The sequence below is a fragment of the Protopterus annectens genome, chromosome 2.part1, assembly GCF_019279795.1.
Source record: "Protopterus annectens isolate FY-2018-M chromosome 2.part1, PAN1.0, whole genome shotgun sequence".
Classification (NCBI taxonomy): domain Eukaryota; kingdom Metazoa; phylum Chordata; order Ceratodontiformes; family Protopteridae; genus Protopterus; species Protopterus annectens.
The window spans coordinates 1,594,218,720-1,594,236,636 of NC_056729.1; positions in this window are offsets into that span (position 1 = coordinate 1,594,218,720).

The following is a 17,917-nucleotide window of genomic DNA, read 5'->3' on the forward strand; positions in this document are numbered from 1 at the left end:
GGGTCAGACATGTCCTCCAAGCTTGTACCATTGCCTGGTTCAGATATAGAAGAACCAAAATTTTTAGGTGTGGGGAAGTCAGGGTGCAGAATCTGTTGCCAGTGTTGATATGTCTCCTCCTAAAAAATTTCCCACTAGTGTAATACATGCAAAAAAGAGGCAGAAGACCCACCACATTGCAGAACACCAGCCTCTGATAATGTTTGCACCTGATCTTGTGGCTCTGGCTAGATCCATTGTTGAGGCAGTTGATTATGGAGTACAAACCCACATTATTAGTAATGTCTATGCTTCCACCCCCATTCAACCATCTAAGGATCCTGATTTTGAAGGGAATATGGAATCCGAGGTTTTGGAAGTGTAACCATCTGATCAATCAAGTTTATTTGAGGATGAGCGGGTTAAGAAACCCAAAAGGATGTTTTCATTTTCCCAAATGTTGACTAGATATAAGGATGTATTCAGTTTGAAGCAATAGGCAGCTGCCCCTAAGATCAGCATGGTTTATGACCTTTTGGAGGATAAGGTGCCAGATGTGACAACCTTCCCTCCATTGATACAAGCATCGGAAGATGTTTTTTAAGAAAGCTTACAATTGACCTCTGCCGACTTAGTCTTTGTCTAATAAAATGGTTAAGTAATTCAGGATGTGATCAACTATGCTTGGTCTCCAAGCACCCTTGTCTGCTGCCCACTTCTATGTCCTGAGAGATCTATTCCAATAAAACGACTATGAATTCAGCAAACCCAGTACCTCCAGATAAACTAGGCAAGTGGCTAATATATCAGTGAAAGAAGTTGATGCAGTCCAGCATGGTAGTTTTTAAAGTGTTTAAATCCCAGTGTTTTATGTGTAAGTTTGTGTTGAGGTATTATGTATATTTTTTACAAGTTCACCATATTGTTACCTGCTGAGCAAAAAGTCTGTGTCAAAGATATTGTTTCCAATGTTTCTCAAGTGTCTAAAAATGCATTGAAGAGTACCTTGGAGGGGGCTGATGGTGTTTCTAGAAATTTAGTGGCATCAGTGATGATAAAGAGGTATGCTTGGTTGCACAGCCAAAAATTTTCTGATGAGTTAAATGAGATTATGAATGTTCACCTTGATTTTGATTGTGTGTTTGCTACAGCAGCAGTTCAGCTCCTTAAAAACTGGAATGACAGAGGTAACCGAATGCAAGGTGAGTTGAAACTCTTCCATATTCTCAAGTTTCCCTCTAATAAGCAGGATAATTTTCAGTGCCCAATAAACATAAGTAATTGCAGAAGAAAAATGTGGCACCTAAAGTAAATGACAAGACAAGAACTCTGCCAAACCTAACAAGAGGGGTTCATTTCCCAAATAGGGTAACCCCCTTCTAACCTATGACTATGCTGAGGCATAGCATCTGTCTTTCTCATCTGTCCCTCTGAGTACCCCATCTCAAAAGTTAGCTCTCAACAAGGCATCCTGGCCATCAGTGGTTTCTGACAAATGGGTGTCAACATTGCTGGGAGAGGTTATAGGTGCAGTGGAAGGAACTACATCTCCTTTCAAGGGGATTCCCCCTCACCCACTGGAATGGCCTTTGTTATTCCCTCCTATACTCAGGCAAATGCTGGACTCAGGGATCATAGAACCAGTCTCTCCTTCAGACAGAATGAAAGATTTCTCCACCAGAATTTCCCTGATTCCCCAAAAGGAGCTGTTTTGGAGACTGGTGTTGGACCTATTTTTTCTGAATACTTTTGTCAAGGTCCCCAAGTTCAAGATGCTCATCCTGTACACAGTGCTTCCTCTTTTGTTTGCTCTTATGGTTGGATAATCTTACCTAATTTTCCACAGGGATTTGATTGTCTTACATAATAAACCCTACTTCATGATGAAAGTGGTCTCAGAATTCACTCTCAGTCTAGCTATTAATCTCATTGTGTTCTTTCCAGAACCTCAGACTAAGGGAGGCAGGAAACTTTTCACCTTGAATGTGTATTGGCAGATCAGGTACTACCTTGACAAAACAAATCCCTTCAGGAAGATCAAAAGGTTTTTATTTCCTACACTGGACAAAGAAGGGTCAACCTGTCTCCAAGCAAACCGTTGCTCATTGGTTATCCTCTGGTACTGTGTTTTGTTACACCCACCATGGCAATTTGAATCCAGGCAAGGTAAAGGTGCACTTCACCAGGACCTTTTCCTCTTCAGAGGCAAATTAGAAAGGAGTAGTCTCTAGAAGTACTCTACAGGCAGCAATGTAGTCCTCTTTCCATACTTTTATGTAGCACTACAAGCTTGATGCTTTTCCTAAACCCAGACCAGGCTTCACTACGACCATTCTCCAGGTGCTCCTGGATACTTATCCTTCCTCCTCCCAGTTTGAGTAAGCTTTTGGAATCTATCCATATACCAGTAAGGTAGAGTATTTGTTGAACATTATAAGGTTGCATAAGTTCAACTTAACTTAATCAGTAGATGTCTGTAGATCACACTGCCTTACTGGCAGTACCAACCCTCCCCCTTCTTTTTTAGATGTCGATAAATTGGTGTTGACGTTGCTGTTGAGTTATGCTGAGTGGCCTTTATTGTTATGTGTGTTTGTGCATGCAAGTGTGTGTGTGTGTGTGTGTGTGTGTGTGTGTGTGTGTGTGTGTGTGTGTGTATGCGCATGGTTGTGTGCACCCACAAACTTGTGTGTGTGTAGTTTTGGCTGTCTCTGCCATGCCAAGTGATTGTTCCATCACACCCACAGAGAGAGAGTGGGATGGACTCTGACCTTTGATAGACTGCCAGAGGGACGGTAGCAGAGCACTACTACATATATGCCAGTAAGTCAGTGTGTGCTATGAACATCTACTGTTATAGGTAAGTAGGACTTACACAGTTGTTCTTTTTCCATAAGCAGTGTTACTGGTAAATTTCTATAGTGTCATGCCTGAGACTGTGGTAGAATTGCAGTAGTGAGAGTATTATATATTCTGCCCCAGGACTGTTGCTCCAGTGCTTTTATGATTATTTATATTCTAGTTTTGCTGCTAGACTGTTATATTCTGCCTATCATTTACCTGCCTAAAGTTGCATCCCAGTGCCTTTCTATTCACCTTTCTTTGTGTATACCCTACCCCCATTGAGACATTAAGCTAAAGTTTCTGAAATTCGAACCTACCTCAGGTCATTGACCTGTAGCTCAGAGTCATAGGACTAGAATTCCAACCCACCCATCCACCCACAACCCCGTTTCCCATTTTTTCAGATGAGGTTGTGGTGTCACTTCAACACTGACAATCATATAGGGCCAAGGTTCATTCTGCTGGGTAGGTAGCTCTGCATGGCTTCTTGCAGCTTGAACTTTGTCTTAACCCTCCCACCCATGTACTGTTGTGGTTTTAAAAGGCAGTGCCTGTAGCCTCTGACCCTTATGGTAATTTTATTTCCAAAGTCCCTCCTTCCCCTCTTTCATTGCTGTTGTCAGTTGTGTAAGCTAATTAAGTACTTTTTCCACCCATTGGTTTTCCATAAATCCATAGTACTGAATGCCCACCCACCCAATTAGTATTGCTCCTGAGTAAACCCCCCTGTACTACAAGTTGTCTGCTGCTCATTTTCCAAGAGCTCCCATCTGCTTGGCACCCTTGCCACACTTTGAGGGGGTCCTGAATTAATCCTGCTCCATCCTTGGCAGATTAGAAATTTATTTTATTATTTTTTCACTTCAGTTAAATGTTTTAGAGAATTTCTCCAAAGCTGCTCATTGTTTGATGACAATGCCAGAGGCTTTGAGTGATTTTGCAAGTATCAGAAGCCATCCAAAGCTTAGAAAATGAATCTAAGTATAATTTTTGCACGCACTGTGTATTTTCATCCACTGTGTGAAGGTTTACTGTATTTATTTGTTTTTCTGCACTTTTGCAAATATTTTTTTCTAATTGCAGTAATGGCTGCTGTTCTAAAGTAATTACAATGTATCTATTTGAATTGTTAAGTTAGGTCTAGACATCTGTTTGTTGTTCTCAACAGTTGGGCTCCAAACCAGTCATTTTACATTAAGAGAGTCCAGGTTTGCACTCTTGTCACTTGAGAGGGCTGATTTAACTCATCTGAGGTGGGAAATACTAGTAGAAAGTTCAATTTGTTCTTATCTGATTGGTCTCTATGCTTAATTAGTGTTAAACCTGTTTTTCTTGAAACATATTTAAGTCTTACATTTGTGCAAAGCTGCTCTTTGTTCAGTGGAGGTTTTCAGTGTCTTTTATATACGCAAACACCAAAAGTTGAAATTTCCATAAAAAACTACCTTGGATCTTTACCCTAGTCCAGCAACAATCACCAGGCAACTAGTTTGCATGCTGAGCAGCATTTACACATCCATTTAAGAATATTTTAGTTTAAACGACCTTATCTTAGGACCCAGGGCTATCACTGCCCAGTGAGCAACTGTTTTGGGCACTGGGTAGCATCATACGCTAGGATAACTGCAGATTTCCTCAAGTAAACATCCCCCTTTATCTGATTATAAACACGTACCATTCCATTCCCTTGCAAGTACATTAGACCTAGAACCATGGTTGGGTACTTTTCTACCATCCTTATTTCCAGTCTGGTGGACATGGGCATCCTGTCACAATGTAGCAATTGCCTCATGTATACCGGCAACCACTTAATTCTCAAACAGACAAATACAGTATGTGAGAGATGTACTTACACATTGTCACTGGAGGCCAGACTCTCACATACAGACACAAAATGCAACAAGTATGTTACCAGTGATCCACACATACCACACTCACAGCACCCACTAAGGACCATACACAGCGACCTACATATGTGGGAGTGCTCACGCATAACTTACCCAAGCCTCAAAGGCCAATGAGGCAAAATCCTCAAAACTTCAGCATGCGCACAAACAAGACACTTTCAAACATAACGCATAAAGCCACATCTCATTGTGTCTCAGCTACCAAGACTATAAGGTGAAACATTTCATAACCTAACATCCTGGCCTTAGGTGACTCCATTGTGCAACACAACAATGCCCCCCTTACAAGGCTGAATAAAAAGAAAGTTACAGTTAGTTGCCAGTCATGGGCCAGGACCCGACAGACCATGCAAGCACTCAGGTCACTCACCCCCATGTGCCAGTATGACTCAGTCATAGCCCATGTGGGCATAAATGACCTGAGCCATACCTCCCTGAACTATAATAAAGAGACATGATTGAACTCTCAGAATATGTGTCACAGGCAGGTATGAGACTAACATTGGGCAGCATTTTATCATCTCCAGGGAGGATGCCACACTGTTGTTGTCTTTCGGCTTTTCCCAGTTAGGGGTCGCCACAGCGGAACTCCGGTCCACTAATGATTGGCAGTAGATTTTGATGAACGCCGAGGTGCCAGCTCGACATTCAACCTTCAATGAAAGTACGCCCATTTACGCATGTCTTTTGAATGCCCACCCAACCGCGGGGAGAACATGCAGACTCCACACAGAAGGCACTCCCCACATTCCAGCCGAGAATCGAACGGGAGAACCTCTTGCTGTGAGGTAACAATGCTACCGCTGCACTGCAGACAGAAAATGATCGACTTTAAGGTATGGCTTAGCTACTGGTGTCATTCAAAAGGTGTCCAATATTTGTCAGCCTAGGAAGACATGCTGTTTGGTCAGGGATGGTCTTCACCTGTCACCTCTAGGCTTTTGGAGAAAGAAAATCTTGTTGAGAAGTAAGAGAGAATGTGCAGAACAGAGCAACAAGTCCCTCATTACTATTAAAAAATGAATCTGGTAACTAATAAAGTCTTTGAAAGCTGATTTTTGTGTCTTTCGGCTTTTCCGAGTTAGGGGTCGCCACAGCGGAACTCTGGTCCGCTAATGATTGGCAGTAGATTTTTATGTACTGGCTTGCCAGGCCTAATGCACAACCTTCAACAAAGGAACGCCCATTCACGCATGTCGCCACACAGAAGACGCTCTAACTGAGAATCGAACGGGCAACGTCTAACTGAGGTAAAAATAGCCTCCAAAGCTAAGGATAACCATAAGGCATTCTTTAGCTATGTTCACAGTGTGAAGGGCAACACCCAACAATGGGCAGATCTAGTTACAGAGGGCATGTCCTGTACTCATTCACCAGATATAGCAAATCTGGTGGCTGATAAATTCAGCTCAAACTTTACTCCTCCATCACACCCAATTCTTCCCCAAGAAATGCCCCCAGTACTCCTCCACCAATTATCACCAGTGAAGATGTCACCACCGATCTCCCAAAGCTAAAAGCATGGCTTCACTGGGGCCTGACCATATACCAGATTGCCTCTTAAGTCATTAACACCTATGTTATGTGATTGTCTTGCTTCTAGTAGCCTAAACACATTCTTACATTCCAAAGCATTTTCTAGGAAATCAACTTAAAAACATAACGCAAAGAAATGAAAATATTTTCTGAATAATAAAAGTGATTACAATGGTACAAACAGCAGTGTTATCTGTAAACAGTTCTTGCATTAATAACAGTCAGTATAGTAACAGGCTTTAATCAATGCTATAATATATTATTATGAATACAAAATCAGCATGATATTCTTCTCTAATGTTTCACAAACAAATTGTCTTATGTTGGAAACTGTACAACCTAGATGTATTTTGTCAACTTACTTTTTTAACTGGACACAAGGTTTCATGTGGCAGCAAAATGTTTCTTTCTATGTGCATGCTTTCTAAGATATTTACAGAAATATGAATAATTATGCTTATTTGTATAATTAACAATATAAATAACCCTAAATATCTCTCAAGATGTGCAGCTTAGAGTGCAAATGTCAATTACAGTTTTCTTTAACAGCATCTAAGGTTTCATTTTAGAAATATTAAGTACATATGGACATATTTCATATTTTCATAATTACTAGTAAATAATTACCAATATATTGCATACTGGCAAATTGCTTTTCTTTCTCCCACCAGGATATTTCACACTGTGCCTTTCAATAACATGCAGGTCTCACAGTTAAGAAAAGATGCAAATTTGAAAATATGACTGATGAGGGAAATCAGTCATTACTTTCGCCATGGCAGAAAATCTGAGATTAACAACCTTAGTGTCATTTTCTAAAATTACACCTTGCACTTTCTAATACTTCCTAGTATTAATTTGTGACTCACTTAATTAAGGATGACAGATGCAAAAAATGTCAGAATGTCACAAGGAGCTGTGGGTTTTAAGTGGCAGAATACAAAAAAGGTGCTATAGACTTGAATGACTTAACTAGTTTAAATCAGGACCTATCAGGTCCAATAAGAATTCTGTTTAACCACATTATCTCGATCAGCTTTGTTCTGATAGAGTAGAGAACAGCTGTGGTCATCCCTCTGCATAACAGAGGACTGACAACTAACCTGGGAAATTACAAGCCCATAAGTTTGACTAGCTTTGTTTGTAAGGCCATGTAAAGGATAATCATGGACCTGATGAATAAAGACATAGGAAACCTCCAAACACTGGAGCCAATCCAATTCAGCTTTATCCAGGGCAGGTCTTGCTTACTAAATCTGAAGTCAACAAGGCCACGGATGAGGCAAAACACTGCATGCCACCTACCTCAAACTGGTCAAGGCATTTGACACAATTCCCCACTCAGGTATTATAAGTAAACTCACAAAGTTGTGCATAAATCCCTATGTAACCAGATGGATAGCCAATTGGCTGCAGGGCAGACACATGTGGTCAAAATGGGTGACTCAAGGTCTAGAAAGAGGCCAGTTAATAGTGGCATGCCACAGAGCTCAGTACTGGGACCACTCCTTTTCAGGATACACTTCTCTGACATAAAGGCTAATCTGGAAGACCTCTGTATGACAAAGTTTGCTGATGACTGCAAGATGGGGGTGGCCAATGAATCATCCATTGATGTAGATTTCCTTCAGAAGAGTCTAGATCAGACAAATGATTAGTGACAGAACCATGGCCTAAAACTAAATGTGAAAAAATGCATTATTGTGCCCTTCGGGAAGTCAAATACCCCTGCAAATTACAACATCAATAGCACACCCTTAAGAGTAGACTCAGAGGTGAGAGATCTAGATACCCAGTAGCCTGAACTTTGTCAGCCATGTGTCCACAGTGGTGAGGAAGTCCTTCCATGTGGCATAACTTATAACTAAATGTAGAGCATCCACAGGGCTGGCCTTTGGTCAACTACTGCCCTAGGGAAAAGGGCTCCACAGCACCCCCATGCTACTCGGTGCCCCCTTCTTGGTCTACCTACACCACCCAGATTACTGGAAAAGTGCCCCCTGCTAGAGTGGCACCCTAGATGGCTGCCTAGTTGGTCTATGCCTAAGGCTGGCTATGGGCATCCAGATCCAAGGAAATTATAGTCCTGCTGTACTCAGCCCTCATTAAACGAGTACGATGCACCATTTGGCATGTACTTGACTAGGCACTTATAGCAGCTGGAGTGATCTCAGAGATTCCTCACCAAAAAAAAATATATATATATATAAATATATATATACATATATATATATATATATATATATATATATATATATATATATATATATATATATATATATATATATATATATATGCAGGGTGCGGTGACCTATGCCTGATCTGCAAGACACTAACAAATCCAGCCCTGCCAGAGCTGCTAGACATCCACAAGTCAAACAACATGAAGGTCACCAAATCTAGGGTTCTAAACTTAGCAACTCAAACAAAACATGCTGGAGAGACAGAATTGTGTCACAGAGGTTGCCCCTTTCTTTGGACCAGGCTTCCTATTCAGATTAAGCAGAGCCCTTCCCTGGCCCTTTTCAAATGCAGTTTAAATCAATGGATGGAGAATCGTAAAGTCACACCTGGGTAGTGCTTATGTCCCTTATGGATAAGGGCAGTCTGTAAGATACTCAATGCATAGGCACAAATCCATGCCGTCATCTTGCCCCTAGGGGGCATACATTGGGTAAAATCAGGTTATACTGGCAAGGCTTGTAAGCATTCAAAAGTTGTTAGTCTACTAATCTGCTATGAACCTATGACCTACCTTGCATATTGAGTAGCACTACCCTTTGGATTTAGTGCTATATTGCCTAGACTAGTCTATAACCCCAAAAACAGCCTTAGCCAGCCCACTTTGAACCCCCTGTGCACTACATCTTTGTAGCTCATCCAATAAAGGACCTGACACCATGGATATGGACTTTTTGGATTTTTCTGCATCCAGTTTGGTGAATATGGTTATAGTGAGACAATGTAACAATTGTCTAATGTTCATTGACAACCATTTAATACTCAAAGAAACAAATACAGTATATAAGAGATGTGTATACACAATGTCTCCGGAGGTAAACCTCTTGTGTACAAACACTCGTAATAACAATCTGGTTGTTAGAGACACACACATGTTACACCACCAGACATAATACTCACCCAACACAGATGTACTTATGATGAGGCACTTAAATGCAATCTTCCCAGATCCCAAAGACCTCCCAGACATTCCACCTGCAGAAATTATCCTCAGCAAGCCCGAAAGCACTCATTGGGAAATAATATCTAACATGCACATACAGGCACACCAGTGGAGCGTCAACTACTAAGCCTAATAATGCAATGTATACATTAGTCAAGACTCTAGTCATAGGGTCTCCATTTTATGACATACCGATGCCTTCCTCACTAAGCTGAACAAGGAGAAAATAATGGTCATTTACCTATCAGGAGCCAGGGGATCTGTCAATTTACGCATGCGCTCAAGCCATTGCACCACAGGTACCAATATGATTCAGTCATAGTCCATATAGGTGTAAATGACCTGAGATGTACCTCCCTACATTATATGAAGAGAGACATTATGGAGCTCTCTGAATATGTTTCTTAGACTGGTATGTGCCTTGCACTGAGCTCCATACTACCTTCGCCAAGGATGGTACCGTAATACTAACAAAAGATGATTGACTTTAATAATTGGCTTAGTTTTTGGTGTCATTCTAGGGAGAAACTTTATTTGTCAGCATGGGAGGACGTGGTTAACAAACCACATTATTTTTCCAAGTGTGGTCTGCACCAGTCTCCTTCATGCTTTTGAATATTGGCTATAACATTGTTCTCCCCACAGAGACTTTTTTGGCAATGCCCAGTTGACCAAACTTCCAGCATAACAAAATCAACCTAAATGTGTTAATGCTCAATGCCAGGAGTCTAAACAAGAAGCGCCACCCCCCCCCACCCCCCGCTTGCCTCACCTTGGAGAATGTAGACATCTGTTCAGTCACCAAGACCTGATTTAAAGTTGGTGAGTGTACCCAAGCAGTGCAAGGCTTCAGTGTCTTCCACACATTTAGCCCAGCAACTGTACAGACAGGGACTAAAGGTGGAGGTCCCTCAATCTGCATTAATAACAAGCATACCTCTAGGTTGTTTAAACAGGCTGATGCACTGAAGTTCCTTCACATCCAGATTACTATAGACAAAGTTTCATACCATATTCCACCAAGCTAAGGTTACCCTCTATGTCCCATGAAACCCATATCAAACACTTAGACCTACTGGACAAACTCACCATTTAACCAAATTCCATACTCATGGGGGGCTTAATTATTCCTGTATAAAATGGGAATCTTACATCACTCGACATTTGCAGGTACAGAGATTCCTATACTTTGTAATTACAAAACACCCTGGACCAGTTAGTGTATACACCTACTAGAGGTACAAACATACTGCACCTAGTACTCATAAAACTGGGAGAACACGGGTTCCTATCATTTAGCGAATGCAATGAACTGAGAATGCTGTTTAGTCGCATGTCATTACACGAAATGACAAAATACCGAAAGCATGGAACAGCGATTTTTTCCTAGGGGAAAGAAATCACTGAGCCATTTTCGGGACATTGCCATTTCCTCCACTGTGGTGCGATCTCGGAGTTGGTATATTTAAGTAGGGGGTGTGGGGGGCACAGCCTCTCACATTGGGAGGTGTGGAGCAAAGCCCTCCCACTTTATTTTGTGTTTTGATTTTTTTTTCTTTTTTTACGGATCAGTGATCTTTTTCCCTGGGAAAAATTTGCTGATCCGTGTGTTCGACATTTTGGGTTTTCGGGGATTGTGGGTTGATTATATATAGCATTCGCAATTCATTGCATGTATTTACATGTAATATAGACTTGAGAACACTGCATCCCCCAGTGTTGTGTCTGCTCTGGTAAGGTCACATCACAAAGCATTCTCCTTCAAAATAAGAATCAGTTTTGTAACCCCAGCAAACTCTGCAATAGTTAAAAATTATTCCAAGGCATACTACCTTTTATAAAGTGATAACTTGTCAAAATTTGATGCCCCTCCAAATCTAAATAACACAGCAGCCTATACAGAATTATTCAGAGAAGCTCTGCACAACCATGTCAGTGATTTTATTGAGGCTGTTCTGCTCAAAAATAACTCTTAAAACAAACCACCCTGGTGGCTACCCAAAATTAAAGAGGTTATACAATAAAAGAAAAAAAAAGTCATAATTGCAATTAGAAAGTATAACACCAAAAAAAAGATAAAAACTCTCTCTTTAAACTGAATACATAACAAAGGGGGCTAATTAAGTCCTTCAAACCAAGTATTGAGGTAAAGATAGTGTCAAGGGCAACAATAAGGCCCTCGTTAGCTATGTCAAAAAACGCAAAGGCAGCACAATGCAGATTGCCATATTGTTAGTAAATGGAACCATGTTCACAGAACCTAGATATATAGCAAATCTTCTGGCTGACAAATTCAGCTTCAACTTTACCTCCATCTCAGCCCCAGCTGCCTGCCAGGAAATACCTTGTAACATAATCCCTCCAACGACCAGTAGGATCAGGTCATAGATGCGCTGTCTAAGGCCAAGAATACACCTTGATGGACCTGATAATATCCAAGGATAGCTTCTAAATAGTCTGGAATATGACCTATAAGGGTCAGTGGTGTCATAGACTTCATGCCACATGAATGGAGGGCCACAACGGTCATTCCTCTGCAAAACGATAATCCTGAGATCTTGAGATTAACAGACCCCTAAGTCTAACTTGTCTTACGTGCATATCCATGGAAAAAATTATCATGAAAACAATAAACAATGACATAATAAGTCTTCATTTGCTGGAGCCAACCCAGTTTGGTTTCATCAAAGGCAGGTCATACCTACTGAACTTGATGAGGCAAAATTGTGCATACTGCCTACCCTGACCTAGCTAAGGAATTTAATGCAATACCGCAAGTAGACATTGTAGACAAACTCATGGAATTAGGCATAAACTCCTATGTAATTTATTGGATAGCCAGCTGGCTCATAGTCAAATCCCAGGATGTTAGGACTGGAGAGACCACCTCCCCAAAAAGACTGGTCACCAATGACATCCCCAAGGGCTCTGTGCTGGGTCCATTCCTCTTTGGTGTCTATTTATCAAAATTTAAGGCTAATGTCAAGGACTTGTAGCTTACCAAGTTTTTAGATGATTGCAATCTTACAGCAATCATAGATATCCCCCAAAAAAACTAACATCTTACAGGAAGGTCTAACATAGACTGGTGCGAAAGCCACAGCTTAACACTCAATGCCAAGAAATGCATAATAGTACCATTTGGGAAGCTGGCCACCAAAGGGAAATTGCCTCATTCATAAAAAATCCCTAAAAGTACACACAGTAGTCAGGGATTTGCAGACTCATACAGATAGTAACCTGGCTTTCAACCAATATGAGTCTAAGGGTGTAAGAAAATCATGCTATGTCACTCAACTTATAAGTAAGGGCATGGCATCTATGTCCAGAGAAGTCATCATGTCGCTGTACTGTACTCAGCCATCATTAGACCCGATCATTAAGTATAAAGCCCATTTATGTATATGCCTGACCAGGCACATGCAACAACTGGAATGCCTGAAGAGGTTCCTCATCAAAAGAATACAGGGCGTAAACACAATGCCCTATACAAATTGCCTCAAAACCTTCTTTCTATAGTCTGTTTCCTAAAGACTGCTGAGAGATGATTTATGCCTGGCATACAAGGCATTTTTGGAACCCTCTCTGATGGACCTTTCACATACCTGCAAAATAAACAATACCAGAAATACTAGATCTAAGGATTTAAACTTTACCTAGGACTTAACTAGGACATGTTTGAAGGACAAGTACATGTCTCAAAGAATCCTCATTTTGTGGAACAGGATTCCCATCTATGGGAAGCAGAGCTCCTCCCCAACCCTATTCAAGTGTACCTTGGACCAGTTGATGAGAAATTGTAAATTCATCCCTAGTCTGACTCCTGTTTCTCTGATGGACAGAGGCAGCCATTAAATCATTCCCTGACTTACAGACACTCGTTAATATAACCTGTGAGGCACAATAACTTGTTGGCTAAGGCCCCAGTGGTTGTTAGCCTAGTATACACCTATGAATCAATGGACCTATAGAGAAAAAAAGATCAACAGCATGTATCATTGCACTGTGCCAGATAATGAAATGGAGAATGCATGTGATTTAATTATTTTTCACAATGACAAGATACTTTACAATTAAATGGGCATTTATGGATATAATGCACCATTTAACAATGACAAAATGTATAGTCATTATCCAGTCTGTTGCATTCCATTTAGAAATTCATGTTACTGAACGGCACTTATATCCACCGCCACTGGTGACGTTTAAATAAGCATCTTAACTCATTGCAACCTAGAGGCAATGTCAGGCATTTCTACACTTACTTTCTGCTGATGTCTTTAGGAGTCAAATATTTCTCATTCATACTTGCATTAATAATTCCAAAACCATGCTACATACAGGGTATTAGACTTAAACATAAAGCTTGCATGATGGTAAACACAGCAGTACTGATATCTGACCTCTGTCGAGTACAGCTAAGGAGATAGTCAGTATTATTTGTTTACTATGTACCTGTACTGCAATACTTTTCATATTTCTCTAAATATTGCAACATCAAGTGGCGCAATCCAAACTGCTTAGCCTTGTATGAAAGCTCACAGCTGTATGAAGAAAATGCCGGCAGTAGGTGTGGTGCTTGAATTTACTGGGATATCCAAGCTAATAATACAACATTACAAAAATTAATATTTACCGTATTTATTGTGGGTTATAAAATCCATTTTAAGGCCTAGAACTGAGTGAATGTAGCCATTGTAAAGAATAGTTTGCGCTGTTTAGTTTCTATTTACAGTTTTCTTGTAAAACTTCTGGTTCTAGAGATATGAACATTTGTGATAACTTCATTTTTTTGAAAGGCTCAGGCCACACCCATTGGAAGTTAGAGTACAAACTCAAAAGACCTCCACATTCACACAGTTTATGTTCAGCAAATTATTGCTGAACAAGTATTAAAAAAGTGAGATTACCTTAGGAACTAGAACATTTGCTGATAAGGAACATCACTTTACAGCTGCAGGTACAACCTTACACATATTTTTTTCTTTAATCCCATCAATTCCCTTAGCAGTCACAACAACCTACTGCTTTTAATTCGCATTATCATCCTCTGTCAGTTTTGTTTACTTTCTACTTCACACAATAATACTTGTAAGACATATGACAGCTGGTAAACTTGAAATGAGGTAGATAAGTCAGTAAACAGATTCCTGATGTAGTCTTTTTGAACTTACATTTCCCCTTCCCTGATCTAATTTCTGATGCTGTTAACCTTTCAGAATCACCAGTTGACTGTTTGCCTCTGTATTCCTGACTTACACACCACTATAAATAGTAATCTGCTAGTTATGAAAGCCAATTAATCCAAACTAAAATATTAATTGTGTTATATAATTTGTCATGGTATTAGCAATAGTCAAATGACACGTGAGGTGGCTAGTGAGGAAGGCTGGACAAGAAAAGGGATGCAGGCATTGGTACCATGTTTATAGACTTCAGATAGTAATACATGATTGATTGTCTTTCGGCTTTTCCCGGTTAGGGGGTCGCCACAGCGGAACTCCGGTCCGCTAATGATTGGCAGTAGAGTTTTACATGCTGGCTTGCTGGGCCTAACGCACAACCTTCAACGAAGGAATGCCCATTCACGCATGTCACCACACAGAAGACGCTCTAACTGAGAATCGAACGGGCAGCGACTAACTGTGAGGTGACAACACTACCGCAGCACCACCACTGCAGTCTTCAGATAGTAATACATATTTGTTTTAAAACAAGTGATGTGTCCTGAAGTCACCAGTAGTATGACCAAATAAAACTCACCCTCAATGCATACAGAATGTATACATGCAAATCATGATGTTTGGTATAAATAACCTATGACCCCTTAATTAATTAATGAGAAATATGCACTTGTATTTCAGACTATCACACGTATGCACTCACTTTTATCATTATGTCTTGGCAAAGACATTGTTAACAATTTCCCATAAGGATCAGGTGGAAAAATAATGATGTTGATGAAACTCTCCGGTTCAGTTCATGCACTGAAATATGGGAAGCACTACATGACATTCAGACCATAAAACACTATGAAGTTATGGACATCATAGCTCTGTACTAAAGTTAGTGGACTGCTTCTTGAACGTATAAGACATGACAAAGTGTTTTTGATTGTTACCAATCAAAAACAGTTTGTCATGTCTTATAAGTTCAAGAAATGTATTCTAAGAAATTCATCTCAAGAGTGAAACTCAGGAGATGAATTTCTTGAAATCAATTTTGGAAATATATTAAAAAAAATAGAAGTTTCAATTTGAATCCCAATCATAATTCTTAGCAAAACATGGGATCTTTTATCCAATGTATTATCAGTGTAAAAAAATGAGACTACAGTTTGTCTAACAGTTTTAAAAGCTATAACACACCTTGTGCTTTCTCACAAATGATGACCAGAAGTGAAGAGCAACTCTAATCAGCAAACAGCTTGAAAAAGTGTTGACACTTTGATCTGACACACTTTTTTTTTTTTGTTACTTGTTTGACAGTATGAAATGTGTCACAGCTCTTCATTGGTAAGTACCATGTGTGGGTCAGCAGACCGATGAACAATTTCCCTATAAATCTACCCCTAAGAGTTCCTGAACACATAGTTGCTTGATTAGCAACAGGTTTGCATGAAGAGGGCCATTGCTGCATGAGATTAGACTAAGATCATGCTTCTTACCCAATTAGTACCCTGGCAAATGTTCTCCCTTATATGGTTACACAAGGAGGAGCAAAGAATCCCTTGGAACTATTCTCCTTGTAACCCACTAATTACATACATATCTATCTATCTATCTATCTATCTATCTATCTATCTATCTATCTATCTATCTATCTATCTATCTATCTATCTCTCCACTTATCTATCTTTCTATATTATTGCACTTTTCTACTGTCTCTATAACCAGCTCTTTGGAAATGGGCATCCTGAGAAAATGAAGACATTGTCTCATGTTTTGTGACAACCACCTAATTCCCAAACAATCTGACACAATATGTGGGAGATGTACTTTTACACTGTCTCTGGAGGCAAAGTTCACATATACAGCCACTAAAAATACAAAAAGATTGTCAGAAACACACAAAACACTTTATTAATACTTGCTGCACGCACTATAGGACAAACACATATACCTACATATGCTGAGGGTCTAAAAAGTAATCTACCCAAACCAAAACCTCAAAGGCTTCTCAGATGCAGTAATTATTACAAGTATCCTCAGCACCCTCAAAATCACAATACCAAATCAACATCCACTATAACACATTTAGCCTCAGTTTGCAATATTACTACATCTAAGCCTATAAGGTAGACTACCACACAATTCAATATTTTGGTCATATGAGATTCCATAATGTCCCACTCACCAAGCTGAAAAAGAAGAAGGTTACAGTTAGTTGCCCATCAGGGGCCAGGATCCATGAGATCATGCACACACTCAGATTACCGAACCTCATATACCAGTATGACTCAGTGATAGTCCATGTGGGAGTGAATGATCTAAGATGAGCCTCCCTGGACTATATGAAGATTGACAACATGGAGCTCCCAAACAATGTGTCCTACGCTGATATGAGCCTAACAACTCCAAGGATGATGCCACAATAAGAACAAAAAATAATTGATTTTAATAATTGGCTTTAGTTTTTAATGTCATTCAAATGTGGTACATTATTTGTCAGCGCAGAAGGATATGATTGTCATACTCCAATGCTTCACCAGGCATGGTCTGCACCAGTCCCTCTGGGCTTTCATGTATTAGCTAAACTTTGTCCACCCCCCCCCCCCCTCGTAGTGCCTTTTTTAGGTAATGCCAAACTGGTAAACCATCCAGCATAGCTAAACCTACTCAGAATAATCTAACAGTGATATTGCTCAATGCCAGTAGTCTAAACAGGAAACTCCATTCCCTGCAAGCTGGGAACATTGGTATGTTTTTAATAGCCCTTTCATGAACAATATACGTCTGTATGTTAGGTGTTTGGATGATATTTTTGTTCTGCGGTTGGGAGGAGAAGACAGTGTTCACTCCTTCATGCAATACATTAATGGTATGACTTCTTTTTTCAAATTTACTTACACTTGGGAAAAAGAAAATGTCAATTACTTGGACATTACTATATCTTACACAAATGAAGGTTTTAAATCTAGGATCTATAGAAAAGACACTTGGTGTAATAGTTGTTTGCATTTTACTAGTAACCACCCTATATTTCAGAAAAAAAGTTTGGTTAAGGGACAAGCAGTTAGAATTGCGAGCATGACTTCTGACAAGAAGGAACTTTTAAGAGAGTTTGACAACTTGAAAAAAATGTTTGTGGATAGGGGATACCCTATGGATTTTGTTCAGAATATATTGAACAAAGTGTATAGAGGGTGGGGTACCAAGTACAAGGCACTTTTAGGTAAACCCTTACAGGTTTCTAACAATTCTAGAGATACAAGGAAATACCAAAAAGCATGTGTAGTGGATTTCAA